Below are 19,663 nucleotides of genomic sequence, written 5' to 3'. Positions count from 1 at the left end.
AAGGGACAGGAAGGTGACTGAGGTGGCAATTCAGGAGTACAGCTGACCTGGGAGAGCCTTCTACACCACATGTGGCAGCCTTGCTTGCAAAGTCCGAGGCACTGAAAGGCAGAAAGCTGGAGCCTAGTGCAGAGGCGCAGAGCCTGCGGGAGTGCACAGAAGGAACACAGGGCTAGGAAGTAAGCCAGGCTGTGCTCCTTGGGCGTGCTGCCCTCCCCAGTGCAGCCCCATGACCGGTAACTCACCCTACATCCCACAAACCTGAACCCTGTCACCTGCTCCTACTCCCCACGCTCCAGACACCTCCACCCCACCAGCTCCCAGTGCATGCACCAGCCCCCCTTCCCTCCCCCCAAGTGCAGCCCAACCCACCTCTCCTACCCTTCCCGAGCACCACCACCCGCTCCTTGTTCCCTGCAGGCTGTTGCCAGCACATGAAGGTTGCGGGCCCTAAATCCATACCTAGGCTATCCCATCACACAGCCTCACTCCGCCCTCCCTGAGCTCAGAGTATCTGTTTACGGCACTCCCAGGCCCCTGCATGCGCACAGGCCCCCAATCTGGGAACCACACTTTTACAGCAGTCCTAGGACCACACATGCACAACCCTCAGCCTCACTTCCCAGCTCTAAGAAAGTGTCCACCTGTGCAGATGGGTCCCATCTGCCCACAATCCATGAAGGCGTAACACTGACCTGCTTTAACAGCTCTAGGCAGAAAGAAAGTCCTGAAAGAATCTGTCAACAAGAGACTGGGCCTGAAAGAAATACTGAAAGGAGTATTCTGCCAGCTGGGGAAAAAAAAAACAGGAGAGGAAGGTCTGGAGGAGGGCACAGAATTGAAGAGTACCACTAAGGGTAATTTAAAGAATATAAAGATCTGACAAATAAAAAAAGACAAGATGGTGAAATCAAGAAATGCCTTTTCAGTAATAACTTTGAATGTTAATGGACTAAATTTACCAATTAAAGACACAGATTGGAAGAATGGATTAAGAAACATAATCCAGCTATCTGATGCTTACAAGATACTCATCTTAGACATAAGGATACAAAGAAATTGAAAGTGAAAGGACAGAAAAAGATCTTCTACACAAGTTGTAACCAAAAGAAAGCAGGAGTAGCTATATTAATATTGGACCAAAAAGACTTTAAATGTAAAGACACAATAAGAGACATAAAAGGACACTATGTACTAATTAAAGGGCCAATTCACCAAGAAGATAAAACAATCATAAATGTTTATGCTCCCAATCAAGGATCTCCAAAATACATGAGACCGACATTGGCAAAACTGAAGGGAGCAATAGATGTTTCAACAATAATATGAAGAGATTTCAATACACCACTTTCCTCTATAGATATAACAACCAGAGAGAAGATCAACAAGGAAATAGAGAACTTAAATAATTTGATAAATGAATTATACCTAACAGACATATACAGGTCATTGCACCCCAATGCACAAGGTTATATACATTCTTCTCTAGCGCCCATGGAAGATTCTCCAGGATAGATCATATGCTGGGACACAAAACAGGTCTTCATAAATTTTTTAAAAATTGAAATTATTCACAGCACTTTCTCTGATCACAATGGGATGAAGCTGGATTTCAATAATCACCAAAGGACAAGGACATTCACAGACATATGGAGATTAAATAACACACTCTTAAAAAACCAGTGGGTCAAAGAAGAAATTGCTAGAGAAATCAGTAACTATATGGAGATGAATGAAAATGAGAAAACTTATCAAAACTTATGGGATGCGGCAAAGGCTGTGCTGAGAGGGAAATTTATTGCACTAAATGTCTATATTAAAAACAAGAAAGAGCAAATTTCAAGGACTTAACAAGAAACATGGAAGAATTTGAGAAACAACAGCAAACTAACCCCAAAGCAAATAGGAGAAGAGAAATAACAAAGATTAAAGCAGCAAAGAAAGAATGGGAGAACAAAAGAACAACAGAGAGAATCAATAAAACCAAAATCTGGTTCTTTGAGAAAATCAATAAAAGTGATGGGCCACTAGCAAGACTGACAAAGAAAAAAAGAGAGAGGAAGCAAATAAAATCAGAAATGAGAATGGGTGCGTTACCACAGACACTGAAGAAACAAAAGAAATCATAAGAGGATACTATGAACAACTATACATCAACAGACTAGACAACTTAGATTAAATGGACAAATTTCTGGAGACACACAAACAAACTACACTGACTCAGGAAGAAATAGAAGATCTCAACAAACCAATCACAAGTAAAGAGATTCAATCAGTCCTCAAAATCTTCCTACAAACAAAAGCCCAGGGCCGGATGGCTTCACAAGGGAATTTAATCAAACATTCCAGAAAGAACTAACACTAATCCTGCTCAAACTTTTCCAAAAAACTGAGGAAAAATGAACTCTATCTAACTCATTTTATGAGGTTAATATCATTTTAATACCAAAACCAGGTAAAGATGCTATAAGAAAGGAAAACTACAGGCCAATCTCCCTAATGAACAAAGATGCAAAAATTCTCAATAAAACATTAGTAAATCAAATTCAATAGCACATTAAAAGAATTATATATCATGACCAAGTGGGGTTTATACCAGGAATGCAAGGTTGGTTCAACACAAGAATATCAATTAATGTAATACAGCACATTAACAAATCAAAAGGGAAAAAATCACATGATTATCTCGACTGATGCTGAAAAAAATTCCACAAATTCAGCATCCTTTTCTGATAAAAAACACTCCATAAGATAGAACTCAAAGGTAACTACCTCAATATGATAAAGGGAATATATGAAAACTGATAGCCAGCATTGTACTCAACAGAGAGAGACTGAAAGCCTTCCCCCTAAGAACAGGTGCAAGACAAGGATACCCACTGTCACCACTATTATTCAATGCTGTGCTACAAGTTCTAGCTAGAACAATCAGGCAGGACAAAGAAATAAAAGGCATCCACATCAGAAAGAAAGAAGTAAAACTCTCATTATTTGCAGATGATATGGTACCATACTTGGAAGATCCTGAGAAATATACAGCAAAGTTACTGAGCTAATAAATTCAGCAAGGTGGCAGGATATAAAATTAATGTGCAAAAATCAGTAACATTTCTAATCACAAGCAATGATCTAGCTGAGGAGTCAGTTAAAGAAAAAACTCCATTCAAAATAGCAACAAAAAAAGAGTCATATACTTAGGAATGAACTTAACTAGAGACATAAAGGACTTATACACAGAAAACTACATATCATTGCTAAAAGAAATCAAAGGAGACCTAAACAGGTGGAAAGACATTCCCTGCTCATGGGCAAGAAGGCTAAATATAGTTAAGATGTCAATTCTCTCCAAATTGATCTACAGATCCAACAGCTTCAATCAAAATTCCAACAACCTACTTTTGAAGATTTGGAAAAGCTAACTACCAAATTCATCTGGAAGGGAAAGAGATACCGAATAGCTAAAACCATCCTAAAAAAGAAGAAAGAAGTGGGAGGATTAACACTCCCTGACTTTAAAACCTATTATAAAACCAAGGCGGCACTGACACAAAGACAGAAGCATTGACCAATGGAATTGAATCGAGAGTGCAGAAACAGATCACCAACTCTATGGTCAATTGATTTTTGATAAGGTCCCCAAATCCTCTAAAATTTGGGACAATTTGGGAAAATACGGGACAAAAGAGTATTTTCAATAATTGGGCATGGAAGACCTGGATATCAATAGTCAAGAGAATGAAAGAGGACCCCTAGCTTACACCCCACACAAAAATGAACTCATAGTGGATCAAACACCTAAATATAAGAACTAGCACCATAAAGCTTCTAGAAGAAATGTAGGGAAACATCATCAAGACCTAGTAATCAGAGGTAGCTTCCTAAACTTAACACCCAAAGCACAAGCAACAAAAGAAAAAATAGATAATGGGAACTCCTCAAAATCAAATGCTTCTGCACCTCAAAAGACTTTGTCAAAAAGGTGAAGAGGCAGCCAACTCAATGGGAGAAAATATTTGGAAATCACGTATTAGACAAAGGTTTGATTTCCTATATATTCAAAGAAATCATACAACTCAACAACAAAAGAACAAACAATCCAATTATAAAATGGACTAAAGATATAAATAGGCATTTTTCTGAAAAACAAATATAGATGGCTCAAAAGCACATGAAGAGATGCTCATTTTCACTGGCTATAAGGGGAATGCAGATCAAGACTACAATGAGATACCACCTCACACCTATAAGAATGGCTGCTATTAAACAAACAGGAAACCATAAACGTTGGAGAGGATGTGGAGAAACTGGGACACTTATGCACTGCTGGTGGGAATGTATAGTGGCACAGCCATTATGGAAGACTGTTTGGCAGTTCCCTAGTAAACTAAATATTGAGTTGCCCTATGACCCAGCAATAGCACTACTTGGTATATACTCAGAACAGCTGAAAACAATGACACAAACAGACATTTGCACACTGATGTTCATAGCAGCATTATTCACAACTGCCAAAAGATGGAAACAAATCATATGCCCATTAACAGATGAGTGGATCTACAAAATGTGGTATATATATACAATGGAATATTATACAGCAGTAAGACAAAATGATGTCCTGAAGCACATGACAAGATGGATGAGCCTTGAGAACATAATGCTGAGTAAAATTAGCCAGACACAAAAGGACAGATACTGCATGATTCCACTTTTATGACCAGCATAAAGGTATAATCAGAGGCTTATAATACAGAATATAGGGGACTTAGAAACACATAGAAGCTAGAGATGAGTGAACCATTAACTAATGAGGCTGAACTCCAATGGAAGGGAATACATAGGAGAGAAGGTGATTCTCTAGTGGGTCTATATGTAATATTACCATATTGAAGATAAACAAAGGGGTTGTATAGACCTACATGTCCTACTGATTAACACTAGAAATATGAATTAGTTCTCGCAAGAATTACTTCAAAAATATAATTCTTATATAAACAGTGTTTAAGTCCAGGGTACAGAGGGGAAGCTGCTATTGCATGCTATGAGGTATGTTCAAAAGGAAACCATCAGCACTACCACAGCAACAGCAGGCATAGATAATGGAGTGAGGGACAAGAGTTAAGAGGAGATTTAGATTTCCTGTTTGGTGAGGGTGTGTTTATTGGTTTTCTGTCTTTTGGGAACAATGAAATTATCGAAAATTGAGAATGTTGATGGACTATGGACTTTGGGCCCTCTACATGATGCCTGATTAATGCAGGTAGCTGAAGGATGCAGTGATGGGTAAGTAGATTGGCAAATGATGGTGTATACTAATGAATGAAGGATGTGCTGCTACAAAAAGGAAGGAAGTTGTGAGGCATGCAATGATGTGAATGAACATGTGGGACATTTGATGAGATAAAATAAGCCAGAAACAAAAAAACAACAATGGTATGGTCACCTCTAGAAAATGTTTATTAGAAAACAGGAGCCTAGACTGTAAGCTTTTAGAGCAGACACATTAAGTCTGGAGTGGTGATTATTATTTCTGAATTCTGAGAGGCTGTTTTATGTATATAACCTGATATTTAGAGATAAGAATGAAGCCAATCAGGTTGGGGTTACAGTAATTCAGAACACAGGGGTAAGGAAGACAGTGTCTATATTTTAGAACCATACATACTCTTTGAGACCAATGGAAGAAAGGTTTATTTGATCTGGAACTGAAATTTTCTGTAGTGCATAATCTAATACAACCTATCTGCAAAGGTCATTTGAACAACTGAAACACAGGAAGCACAGAATAAGAAAAAGGTCCTTTAATCCTGTATTGATTATTTTAATGCCTGGAAACATCCTAGAGTATATGAAGCAGATAATCAAAAAGTATTGGCAAAGTCCCCTGAGAGAAGGGAGAAAAACTATAGAACTATTAAACCTTACCATCAGGGAATCCCCCGATACTGTGTCAAACTATATGGATACCCAAATCAGTAGGCCATGCCCTCGATCATGAGGCTTACTCTTGTGAAGCTTATGTAGGTAGCAGAGAAGCTTAGACTACATATAGGCATACCTAAAAGTTACTTCTGGAGGACCTCTGTTGTTGCTCAGAGGCGCCCTCACTCTCTCTAAGCCCAACTCTGCAAGTGAAAGCATTGCCCTCCCCACTACATGAGACATGACATCCAAGGGTAAAAGTCTCCCTGGCAACATAGGAAAGGACTCCCAGGGATGAATCCAGACCTGGTACCATGGGATCAACAATTACATCCTGACCAAAAGGTGGAAAAGAGTGTAATTAATAAAGTATCAGTGGCAGAGAGAGTTCAAATAGAGTCGAGAGGCTACTCTGGAGGTTGATCTTACTCAAGTTTTAGGTAGACTTTGCTACCTGTAATGATCTGCCAACCCCCAACCAGGACGATTCCAGCCAATCCTAAAGAACATCTAGGGCAATATATAAAATTCCTCAAGGGTTCCAGGCACTAGAGTAACTTTTCAGAAACTTACAACCTCCAGATGGATCCCTGGTTCGGATAAGTCTTGAAACCTCACCTAGACTCACCAGAACATCAGATAGTTCCGTTTCCCTACCCCATATTAGTGACAGACCCTTCCAATGTCAAAAATTTAGAACTGCCATTGCCCAAACAACCCCAAAAAGAGGGATGGAAAGATCAAAGGTGATGGTGGAATTATACATAGAAGATAGGACTTAACAAATGATTATGAATGCTGAATCATCAAATTGATATCTCTTTTAGTCTCCGGTATTTTAGAGCAGCTAGAAGTAAAAACCTAAAATTGTGAAATTGCAACCCACATCAAACTCTGAAATATGTTCTACAACTAATTGTGGTGCTTTGCTTTGAAATTGATAGCTTTTTTGTATATATGTTATTGTTCACAAAGAAGGAAAAAAAAGTCAATTATGATGATAAAAACATATTTAAGCCCTCTAGCCTCCTACATTCTGGAGCAGCTAGAAGGAAAAATATGAGAGGATCATATAGTAGTAGCCCATGACAAACTCTGGGATCTGTACTGTAACCACTTTTTGAAGAGTGCTTTGAAAACAGTTGCTTTTTTATTTCTTTGCTTTGTGTATATGTTATACTGTACAATAAAAAAGCTAGAGCTTCTAAAAAAAAACCAACAATGAGATACAATTTCGTACCCACCAGAATAGCTACTATTAAAAAACAGAAAATTACAAACGTCGGAGAGCATGAGGAGAAAAAGGAACACTCATTCATTGCTGGTGAGAATGTAATATGGTGCAGTGGCTATGGAAGACTGTTTGTCAGTCCCTCAGAAAGCTAAGTATTAAAATTGACCCAGCAATCTCACTACTAGGTAAATAACCAAAAAAATGAAAGCAGGGACTCAAACAGATATTTGCACATCAGTGTTCATGGTGTTATTCACTATTGCCAAAAAATGGACACCCAAGTGTCCATCAACCAATGAATGGATGAGCAAATTGTAGTATACACATATTATGGAATATTACTCAATTGTAAAAAGGACTTCATTTCTTGATGAATGTGACGACATCGATGAACCTTGAAGACATCATGTTGAGTAAAATAAGCCAGAATTGAAAGGACAAATACTGCATGATCTTACTGATATAAAATAATTAGAATAAGCAAACTCATGGAATCAGAATAATCCAGCATACAGGTTACCAGAAAATGGGATAGGAGAGGAAATAAGGAGTTAATTTAAGTTTTCATTTGGGATGATAGGAAAGTTTTGGTAATGGATGGTGGTATTGGTAGCACAACACTGTGAACTTAATAAACAGCACTGAACTATATATTTGAATGTGGTTAAAAAGGACAAATTTTAGGTTGTATATATGTTACTAGAATAAAAGTTAAAACCATGGAACCACACTACACAAACCATGAAACGTAAGGTAAACTATGGACTATAGTTAATAGCTCAATTATAAAAATGTGCTTTCATCAATTATAACAATGTACCACACCAATGCAAGGTATTAATAATAGGGAGGTATAGAGAAGACTGTATTTTATGCATGATTTTTCTGTAAACACACAACTTCTCTAAAAAAAGAGAGATATTAGCAAAAAATGGGAAAAAATAAAGATGAACATTTAATAAAATGAAAAATGTTCATGTCAAAAAGCAGGTGCACTATGATGTCAATCAACAAAACATACTATGAAGAAAGAAGTGGAAGTATAGAGGTCAAAGTATTAATAGTGATTTTTCTTTTTCTGTGTTTGCATTTACTAAAGTGAAAAACTTCATTTAAAAATGACCCAATTGGCAGTTAGAAGGAAAAACTTGAAATTGTGGAACTGTAACCCCACATCAAACTTTGAAATCTGTTCTATAACTACTTGTTACATTGTACTTTGAAATCTTTTGCTTTTGTAAATATGTTATATTTCACAGCAAAAAATGTTAAAATACAAAAAATATATATATTCAAATGCTTCCTATATTGTTCATTTTGACTACATCATTCTTTTCTTGAGGAGTAAGTGTAATGATAATATTTTCATGCATATGAATCTGTAAGTTATATTTGGACTATCTTCTTATCACAGTCTATTTTAGTTATCTCTTTAAATATCTGTTTCTAATAGACCATGATCTTTTTCAGACTTATTCAGCTACATTATGAAATACAATGCCTGGCTATAGTAAATGATAAACAAATATTTAAATTGAAAAGTAGGTCATAATATAGTTCACCAAAAAGAGGTTTGGATGACAAATAAGCATATGAAAGATGCTGATCTTCATTAGTCATCAGAGAAATTAAATATTAAAACCACATTGAGCTACTATTTCATATTTATTAGAATGGCTAAAACTTTTTAAAATTGACAATACTGAGAACTGGCATGCAATGAATTCTCATACACTGCTGGTAAGAATGCAACATTGGTCAACCACTTTGGAAAAGTTTATCAGTTTCTTATAAAATTCAATATACAGGGCGGTTCAATGGTGGCTCAGTGGCAGAATTCTCACCTGCCATTCCGGAGACCCAGGTTTGATTCCCGGTGCCTACCCATGTTAAAAAAAAAAAAAATTCAACATACAATCATGATAAGACTCAGCAACCTGAGGTATTTACACAAAAAATATGAAAAACATTTATCTACAAAAGAATTTCTAACAACTTTATCCATACTTACTAAAAACTGGAAGTAACAAAGTAACCTCAATGTTCATTTGCTGGTGAATGGATAAACAAATTGTGGTACATCCCATACATGAAATAGTCCTTAGCAATGAAAAGTAATGAAGTTAAGACACATGTAACAATACGGTTGAATTCCAAAAGCATTATGTTAAGTGAAATGGCTACATAGTGCATGGCTCCATTTATATGTCATTTTGGGGAAGGAAAAATTCTAGCATCAGAAATCAGGTTAGTAATTTGCAGGGGCTGGGAGTAGGGAGAAAGGTTTTATTATAAGAGGACACAAGAACATTCTGGGATGATGAAATATTCTATATCTCTATTGGTTACATGACCATATACAATTGTACTTATTGACCTGTACACAAAAGTGAATTTTACTGTGAATAAATTATACCTCAATAAACCTGACATAAAAATAATACTGAAATAAAAAACGTTGACTCAAACTGTGCACTTAGGCATTAAATGTGGGGAATTGCTATTTCACTCCTAATTTTTTGTTTTGCCATAGTTTAAGAGTGGCAAAAAGTTACAAGTGTAATAGCAATTCTGTATATCAATTGCCTATATGCACACTTTAAATGTATAATTTTTAAACTTTTTCATGATTTAACATAGAGAAGCATATATAATTCTTTTAAGTATATAATATTTCTTCTGTTATATTCATTGAAATATAATTTAACAACTATTGAAGCTAATGATAAAAACTTGGGGTTTGTATTTTTTGTCTTTGCTTTTTTCATTTGTTTTGTCTAGTACTTCATTATTATTGCATTTGACAGACTTATAGGTCTGGAAAAATTAGGAATTTTTAAAAAATGATTCTTCAGCACAGATCATTCTTAGAGCACTGTTCTAGAGACAACTTTAGAAACTCATCTCTGCAAGTGCTTGTGTGTGTGTAAGTTAATCATTTCCCTTGCAGTTGGTTTGCTCTGCAGATCCAATTCCCTCTTCATAAGCAGGAGACAATTCTAGATACTCCATTGGGTCTCAAGTCCAAGATGCATTTCCAAGACAGCTCTACTGGCAATTTGTGCCTAGTCTTCAATCATATCTGAAATTGTAGGGGAAAGGATATGATTGGTCACGTCAAACCTCAACATGAAGGTTCCTTCAGTTTTAAAATCCTAAAATTCTTTAAGGAGATTACTTAAAACAAACAAACCAAGAAACAATACTCACAGTAGTTGATGCACTCCATGCAAAGACATATCTCTAAGCCTAGCCTTTCTTGCCAATTCTGGACACCCTACTCTACCCAGCAGCAAACGGCTATCACATACATAAAGTACCTGCTCAGCTCTGTGCCCTCAAAGGATTTATAGCATAACTTGTCATAAGAATTGCTCTTCAAAATGATGATCCTAAAAAAAAAACCAAAAGACGAAACAAAGACAGATGATGATGATTCTGAAGCTCATAGGGTCCATAATCATCAAGAAACTGATTCAGAGTTCTGGGAGGAGCTTGTTGCCTGGTGTGGGAGTTTGAAGCAGTGGGGGCACTAACATGTCCCGTGCTTCCAGTACTGGTTTGAACGCCACGTTACCATTTTTTCACCTGAGGGCTTCCTCTACCAAGTAGAATATGCTTTTAAAGATATTAACCAAGGCGACCTTACATCAGTAGTTGCTACAGGAAAAAATTGTGCAGTAACTGTAACCCCAAAGAAAGTAGCAAATTATTGGATTCCAGCATAATGACTCATTTGTTCAAGATAACTGAAAACCCTGGTTTTGTGATGCTAGGAATGACAGCTGACAGCAGATCCCAGGTACAGAGGGCATGCTATGAGGCAGCAAATTGGAAATACAAGTATGGCTATGAGAATTCTGTGGTCACGCTATATAAATGAATTGCAGATATTTCTCAGGTCTACACACAGAAAGCTGAAACAAGGCCCTCTCGGTGGCTGTATGATTTTAATTGGTCGAGTTGAAGAACAAGGCCCTCAGGTATACAGGTGTGACCCTGCAGGTTACTACTACGTGTTTACAGTCACTGCAGCAGGAGTTAAACGATGTCAACCAGCTTCCTTGAAAAAAAAAAAAACAAGAAATTTGATTGGACATTTGAACAGATAGTGGAACCTGCAATTACATGCCTGCCCACTGTTCTATCAATTAATTTCAAACCTTCAGAACTAGAAGTTGGAGTACTTACAGTTAAAAATCCTAAATTCAGGATTCTTACAGCATAGATTAATGCTCAACTTGTTGCTCTAGCAGAGAGGTATTAGAGAGACTAATACTGTAATTTTTGTATTTTATGTCTTTGACAACGCTTGCCTATGTGTTTGGTAAAGACAAAGCAATATAAGGGAGACCCCTGGATTGAAAAGGGCACCTCTTCCACTCCTCCTACCCCTGAAGTGATCAGGACTCTGTACAAATAAAAATTGTATTGGGGGGAAAACTGCTATTGCATGCTATGAGCTATGTTTAAAAGGAAACCATCAGCACTACCACAGAAACAGCAGAGGTAAATAATGGGGGGAGAGACAAGAGTTAAGAGAAGGTAAGGTTTAGATTTCCTATTTGGTGAGGGTGTGTTTATTGGTTTTCTTTTTCCTGGGAACAATGAAATTATCTAAAATTGAGAGTGTTGATGGACTGTGGACTTTGGGCGCTATACATGATCCCCGATGAATGCAGGTGGCTGAAGGACGGACTGACTGAGAAGTAGATTGGCGAACGATGGTGTTTACTTATGAACGAACGTTGTGCTGCTGCAGAAAAGGAATGAAAAGGAACAAAGTTGTGAGGCAAGCAACAATGTGAATAAATGTGTGGGACACTTGGTGAGGCAAAATAAGCCAGAAGCAAAAGAACAAGAATGGTATGGTCTCCTTTAGAAAATGCTTATCAGGAAACAGGGGCCTAGATTGTTAAGTTTTTATAGCAGACATATTTAGTCCAGAGAGGTAAATATTATTACTTCTGGATTTTGAGAGGGTCTCTTTTTTGTATATAACCTGATATTTAGAGATCAGAATTAAGCCAATCAGGTTGGGGTTAAAGTAATTCAGAACACAGGGGTAAGGAAGACAATGTCTATATTTTAGAACCACACACATTCTTTGAGACCAAAGGAAGAAAGGTTTATTTGATGTGGAACAGAAGTTTTTTATAGTACAAAATCTAAATCAACCTATCTGCATAGCTCATTTGAACAAGTGAAACACAGGGAGCCCAGAATAAGAAAGAGGTCCATTACCTGTATAGCTTAATATAATGCTGGATACATCCTAGAGTATATTAAACAGATAATCAAAAAGTATTGGCAAAGTCCCTTGAGGGATGAGAGAAAAAATAATGAACTATTAAACTTTACCATCACGAAATCCCCTGATGTACTGTGTCAAACTTTAGGGACTCCCAATTCATTAGGCCATGCCCTTGGTCTTGAGACTTTCTCTTGTGAAGCTTATGCAGGTAGCAGGGGAGTTTAGCCTACCTACAGGTATATCTAAGAGTTACTTCTAGAGGACCTCAACTGTTGCTCAGCTGTGGCTTCACTCTCTCTAAGCCCAACTCTGCAAGTGAAATTATTGCCCTCCCTTCTACGTGGGACATGACATCCAAGGGTAAAAGTCTTCCTGGAGATGTGGGAGAGGACTTCCAGGGATGAATCCACACCTGGTACTGTGGGATCAACAATCACATTCTGACCAAAAAGGGGAAAAGAGTGTAACTAATAAAGTATCAGTGGCAGAGAGAGTTCAAATAGAGTCAAGAGGCTACTCTGGAGGTTGCTCTTATGCAAGCTTCAGGTAGACCTTGCTACCTGTCATAATCCAAGGACCCTTCCAGCCAATCCTAAAGAACACCTAGGGCAATATATAAGATTCCACAAGGGTCCCAGGCACTAGAGTAACTTTCCAGAAACCTACAACCTCCAGATGGCTCCCTGGTCCAGATAAGTCCTGAAACCTCACCCAGCCTCTCCAGATCATCAGAATGTTCCATCTCCTTATCCCATATTAGTGACAGACCCTTCCAATATGAAAAATTCAGAACTGCCATAGTCCAAACACCACTAAAGAGAGGGATGGAAAGATCAAAGGTGATGGTGGAGTTATACAGAGAAGATAGGACCTAACAAATGAATATGAATGCTGAATCATTAAACTGATATCTCTTTTAGTCTCCAGTATTTTAGAGCAGCTGGAAGTAAAAACCTAAAATTGTGAAACCGCAACCCATGTCAAACTCTGAAATATGTTCTACAGCTAATTGTGGTGCTGTGCTTTGAAATTGATAGCCTTTTTGTATATATGTTATTTTTCACAAAAAAAGAAGGAAAAAAAGTCGAATGTGATGGTAAAAAAAATTTTTTTTTTCTCTAGCCTCCTATACTCTGGAGCAAATAGAAGGAAAAATAATGAGAGGATCATATGATAGCCCATGACAAACTCTGGAATCTGTCCTGTAACTACTTGTTTAAGAGTGCTTTGAAAACTATTGCTTTTTTATTTCTTTGCTTTTTATAAATGTTATACTATACAATAAAAAAAGTTAAAAATTAAAAAACAGCATTTTTTGAAAAACAAAAAACAAAAACATTTAATTATATTTTCTTCCTTAGGTAACAAAGTGGTGCCAGATATGCCAGATAGATTTTTTTTTTTAATTTTTTTTTTTATTAATTAAAAAAAGAATTAACAAAACAATTAGAAATCATTCCAATCTACATGTACAATCAGTAATTCTTAATAACATCACATAGTTGCATATTCATCATTTCTTAGTACATTTGCATCGATTTAGAAAAAGAAATAAAAAGACAACAGAATAAGAATTAAAACAATAATAGAAAGAAAAAAAAACAAAAAAAACAAAAACAAAAAACCTATACCTCACATGCAGCTTCATTCAGTGTTTTAACATAATTGCATTACAATTGGGTAGTATTGTGCTGTCCATTTCTGAGTTTTTATATCCAGTCCCGTTGTACAGTCTGTATCCCTTCATCTCCAATTATCCCTTCTCTTTTTTTTTTTTTTTTTAATTAACGGAAAAAAAGAAATTAACCCAACATTTAGAGATCATACCATTCTACACATGCAATCATTAATTCTTAACATCATCACATAGATGCATGATCATCATTTCTTAGTACATTTGCATTGGTTTAGAAGAACTAGCAACATAACCGAAAAAGATATAGAATGTTAATATAGAGAAAAAAATAAAAGTAATAATAGTAAAATCAAAACAAAACAAAACAAAAACCTATAGCTCAGATGCAGCTTCATTCAGTGTTTTAACATGATTACTTTACAATTAGGTATTATTGTGCTGTCCATTTTTGAGTTTTTGTATCTAGTCCTGTTGCACAGTCTGTATCCCTTCAGCTTCAATTACCCATTGTCTTACCCTGTTTCTAACTCCTGCTGAACTCTGTTACCAGTGACATATTTCAAGTTTATTCTCGAATGTCCGTTCACATCAGTGGGACCATACAGTATTTGTCCTTTAGTTTTTGGCTGGATTCACTCAGCATAATATTCTCTAGGTCCATCCATGTTATTACATGGTTCATAAGTTTATCTTGTCTTAAAGCTGCATAATATTCCATCGTATGTATATACCACAGTTTGTTTAGCCATTCTTTTGTTGATGGACATTTTGGCTGTTTCCATCTCTTTGCAATTGTAAATAATGCTGCTATAAACATTGGTGTGCAAATGTCCGTTTGTGTCTTTGCCCTTAAGTCCTTTGAGTAGATACCTAGCAATGGTATTGCTGGGTCATATGGCAATTCTATATTCAGCTTTTTGAGGAACCGCCAAACTGTCTTCCACAGTGGTTGCACCCTTTGACATTCCCACCAACAGTGGATAAGTGTGCCTCTTTCTCCGCATCCTCTCCAGCACTTGTCATTTTCTGTTTTGTTGATAATGGCCATTCTGGTGGGTGTGAGATGATATCTCATTGTGGTTTTGATTTGCATTTCTCTAATGGCCAGGGACATTGAGCATCTCTTCATGTGCCTCTTGGCCATCCGTATTTCCTCTTCTGAGAGGTGTCTGTTCAAGTCTTTTTCCCATTTTGTAATTGGGTTGGCTGTCTTTTTGTTGTTGAGATGAACAATCTCTTTATAAATTCTGGATACTAGACCTTTATCTGATATATCATTTCCAAATATTGTCTCCCATTGTGAAGGCTGTCTTTCTACTTTCTTGATGAAGTTCTTTGATGCACAAAAGTGTTCAATTTTGAGGAGTTCCCATTTATTTATTTCCTTCTTCAGTGCTCTTGCTTTAGGTTTAAGGTCCATAAAACCGCCTCTAGTTGTAAGATCCATAAGATATCTCCCAACATTTTCCTCTAACTGTTTTATGGTCTTAGACCTAATGTTTAGATCTTTGATCCATTTTGAGTTAACTTTTGTATAGGGTGTGAGAGATGGGTCTTCTTTCATTCTTTTGCATATGGATATCCAGTTCTCTAGGCACCATTTATTGAAGAGACTGCTCTGTCCCAGGTGAGTTGGCTTGACTGCCTTATCAAAGATCAAATGTCCATAGATGAGAGGGTCTATATCTGAGCACTCTATTCGATTCCATTGATTGATATATCTATCTTTATGCCAATACCATGCTGTTTTGACCACTGTGGCTTCATAATATGCCTTAAAGTCAGGCAGCGCGAGACCTCCAGCTTCGTTTTTTTTCCTCAAGATGTTTTTAGCAATTCGGGGCACCCTGCCCTTCCAGATAAATTTGCTTATTGGTTTTTCTATTTCTGAAAAATAAGTTGTTGGGATTTTGATTGGTATTGCATTGAATCTGTAAATCAATTTAGGTAGGATTGACATCTTAACTATATTTAGTCTTCCAATCCATGAACACGGTATGCCCTTCCATCTATTTAGGTCTTCTGTGATTTCTTTTAGCAGTTTTTTGTAGTTTTCTTTATATAGGTTTTTTGTCTCTTTAGTTAAATTTATTCCTAGGTATTTTATTCTTTTAGTTGCAATTGTAAATGGGATTCGTTTCTTGATTTCCCCCTCAGCTTGTTCCTTACTAGTGTATAGAAATGCTACAGATTTTTGAATGTTGATCTTGTAACCTGCTACTTTGCTGTACTCATTTATTAGCTCTAGTAGTTTTGTTGTGGATTTTTCCGGGTTTTCGACGTATAGTATCATATCGTCTGCAAACAGTGATAGTTTTACTTCTTCCTTTCCAATTTTGATGCCTTGTATTTCTTTTTCTTGTCTAATTGCTCTGGCTAGAACCTCCAACACAATGTTGAATAATAGTGGTGATAGTGGACATCCTTGTCTTGTTCCTGATCTTAGGGGGAAAGTTTTCAATTTTTCCCCATTGAGGATGATATTAGCTGTGGGTTTTTCATATATTCCCTCTATCATTTTAAGGAAGTTCCCTTGTATTCCTATCTTTTGAAGTGTTTTCAACAGGAAAGGATGTTGAATCTTGTCGAATGCCTTCTCTGCATCAATTGAGATGATCATGTGATTTTTCTGCTTTGATTTGTTGATATGGTGTATTACATTAATTGATTTTCTTATGTTGAACCATCCTTGCATACCTGGGATGAATCCTACTTGGTCATGATGTATAATTCTTTTAATGTGTTGTTGGATACGATTTGCTAGAATTTTATTGAGGATTTTTGCATCTGTATTCATTAGAGAGATTGGTCTGTAGTTTTCTTTTTTTGTAATATCTTTGCCTGGTTTTGGTATGAGGGTGATGTTGGCTTCATAGAATGAATTAGGTAGTTTTCCCTCCACTTCGATTTTTTGGAAGAGTTTGAAGAGAATTGGTACTAATTCTTTCTGGAACGTTTGGTAGAATTCACATGTGAAGCCATCTGGTCCTGGACTTTTCTTTTTAGGAAGCTTTTGAATGACTAATTCAATTTCTTTACTTGTGATTGGTTTGTTAGGTCATCTATGTCTTCTTGAGTCAAAGTTGGTTGTTCATGTCTTTCCAGGAACCCGTCCATTTCCTCTAAATTGTTGTATTTATTAGCGTAAAGTTGTTCATAGTATCCTGTTATTACCTCCTTTATTTCTGTGAGGTCAGTAGTTATGTCTCCTCTTCCATTTCTGATCTTATTTATTTGCATCCTCTCTCTTCTTCTTTTTGTCAATCTTGCTAAGGGCCCATCAATCTTATTGATTTTCTCATAGAACCAACTTCTGGCCTTATTGATTTTCTCTATTGTTTTCATGTTTTCAATTTCATTTATTTGTGCTCTAATCTTTGTTATTTCTTTCCTTTTGCTTGCTTTGGGGTTAGCTTGCTGTTCTTTCTCCAGTTCTTCCAAATGGATAGTTAATTCCTGAATTTTTGCCTTTTCTTCTTTTCTGATATAGGCATTTAGAGCAATAAATTTCCCTCTTAGCACTGCCTTTGCTGCGTCCCATAAGTTTTGATATGTTGTGTTTTCATTTTCATTCGCCTCGAGGTATTTGCTAATTTCTCTTGCAATTTCTTCTTTGACCCAGTCGTTGTTTAGGAGTGTGTTGTTGAGCCTCCACGTATTTGTGAATTTTCTGGCACTCTGCCTATTATTGATTTCCAACATCATTCCTTTATGGTCGGAGAAAGTGTTGTGTAAGATTTCAATCTTTTTAAATTTGTTAAGACTTGCTTTGTGACCCAGCATATGGTCTATCTTTGAGAATGATCCATGAGCACTTGAGAAAAAGGTGTATCCTGCTGTTGTGGGATGTAATGTCCTATAAATGTCTATTAAGTCTAGTTCATTTATAGTAATATTCAGATTCTCTATTTCTTTGTTGATCCTCTGTCTAGATGTTCTGTCCCTTGATGAGAGTGGTGAGTTGAAGTCTCCAACTATTATGGTATATGAGTCTATTTCCCTTTTCAGTGTTTGCAGTATATTCCTCACGTATTTTGGGGCATTCTGATTCGGTGCGTAAATATTTATGATTGTTATGTCTTCTTGTTTAATTGTTCCTTTTATTAGTATATAGTGTCCTTCTTTGTCTCTTTTAACTGTTTTACATTTGAAGTCTAATTTGTTGGATATTAGTATAGCCACTCCTGCTCTTTTCTGGTTGTTATTTGCATGAAATATCTTTTCCCAACCTTTCACTTTCAACCTATGTTTATCTTTGGGTCTAAGATGTGTTTCCTGTAGACAGCATATAGAAGGATCCTGTTTTTTAATCCATTCTGCCAATCTATGTCTTTTGATTGGGGAATTCAGTCCATTGACATTTAGTGTTATTACTGTTTGGATAATATTTTCCTCTAACATTTTGCCTTTTGTATTATATATATCATATCTGATTTTCCTTCTTTCTACACTCTTTTCCATATCTCTCTCTTCTGTCTTTTTGTATCTGACTCTAGTGCTCCCTTTAGTATTTCTTGCAGAGCTGGTCTCTTGGTCACAAATTCTTTCAGTGACTTTTTGTCTGAGAATGTTTTAATTTCTCCCTCATTTTTGAAGGATAATTTTGCTGGATATAGGAGTCTTGGTTGGCAGTTTTTCTCTTTTAGTATTTTAAATATATCATCCCACTGTCTTCTAGCTTCCATGGTTTCTGCTGAGAAATCTACACAAAGTCTTATTGGGTTTCCCTTGTATGTAATGGATTGTTTTTCTCTTGCTGCTTTCAAGATCTTCTCTTTCTCTTTGACCTCTGACATTCTAACTAGTAAGTGTCTTGGAGAACGCCTATTTGGGTCTAATCTCTTTGGGGTGCGCTGCACTTCTTGGATCTGTAATTTTAGGTCTTTCATAAGAGTTGGGAAATTTTCAGTGAAAATTTCTTCCATTAGTTTTTCTCCTCCTTTTCCCTTCTCTTCTCCTTCTGGGACACCCACAACACATATATTTGTGCGGTTCATATTGTCCTTGAGTTCCCTGATACCCTGTTCAAATTTTTCCATTCTTTTCCCGATAGTTTCTGTTTCTTTTTGGAATTCAGATGTTCCATCCTCCAAATCACTAATTCTATCTTCTGTCTCTTTAAATCTATCATTGTAGCTATCCATTATTTTTTCTATGTTTGCTACTTTATCCTTCACTTCCATAAGTTCTGCGATTTGTTTTTTCAGTTTTTCTATTTCTTCTTTTTGTTCAGCCCATGTCCTCTTCATGTCCTCCCTCAATTTATCGATTTCATTTTTGAAGAGGTTTTCCATTTCTGTTCGTATATTCAGCATTAGTTGTCTCAGCTCTTGTGTCTCATTTGAGCTATTGGTTTGTTCCTTTGACTGAGCCATATTCTCAATCTTTTGAGCGTGGACAGTTATCTTCTGCTGCTGGCGTCTGGGCATTTATTCAGATTTCTCTTGGTGTTGGACCCAGCAAGGTTGTAATATTTTTCTGTGAAATCTCTGGGTTCTGTTTTTCTTATCCTGCCCAGTAGGTGGCGCTCGTGGCACACGTTTGTCTGCGGGTCCCACCAGTAAAAGGTGCTGTGGGACCTTAAACTTTGGAAAACTCTCGCCGTCCTGGGGGTTCGCTA

At 36.7% G+C, this 19,663-nt stretch overlaps 1 long non-coding RNA gene and 1 pseudogene across 2 annotated transcripts in view; one reads left to right on the top strand and one right to left on the bottom strand.

Moving 5' to 3' along the window:
* The window catches only part of LOC143643690 (uncharacterized), a 216,855-nt gene that overhangs the window by 69,464 nt on the left and 127,728 nt on the right, over positions 1 to 19,663 (bottom strand). The window contains exon 3 of one of the 2 annotated variants that reach the window (XR_013156325.1): positions 10,064 to 10,235. The exons of the other annotated variant lie outside the window; for it this stretch is intronic. This is a non-coding gene — a long non-coding RNA (uncharacterized LOC143643690). Of the gene's footprint in view, positions 1 to 10,063; positions 10,236 to 19,663 lie in introns of those variants that run through there. 2 annotated transcript variants of the gene reach the window in all.
* Positions 10,691 to 11,420, top strand: LOC143643938 (proteasome subunit alpha type-6 pseudogene; annotated as a pseudogene).

The sequence above is a fragment of the Tamandua tetradactyla genome, chromosome 8, assembly GCF_023851605.1.
Source record: "Tamandua tetradactyla isolate mTamTet1 chromosome 8, mTamTet1.pri, whole genome shotgun sequence".
NCBI lineage: Eukaryota > Metazoa > Chordata > Mammalia > Pilosa > Myrmecophagidae > Tamandua > Tamandua tetradactyla.
This window is presented reverse-complemented; position numbering and strand designations above follow the sequence as displayed.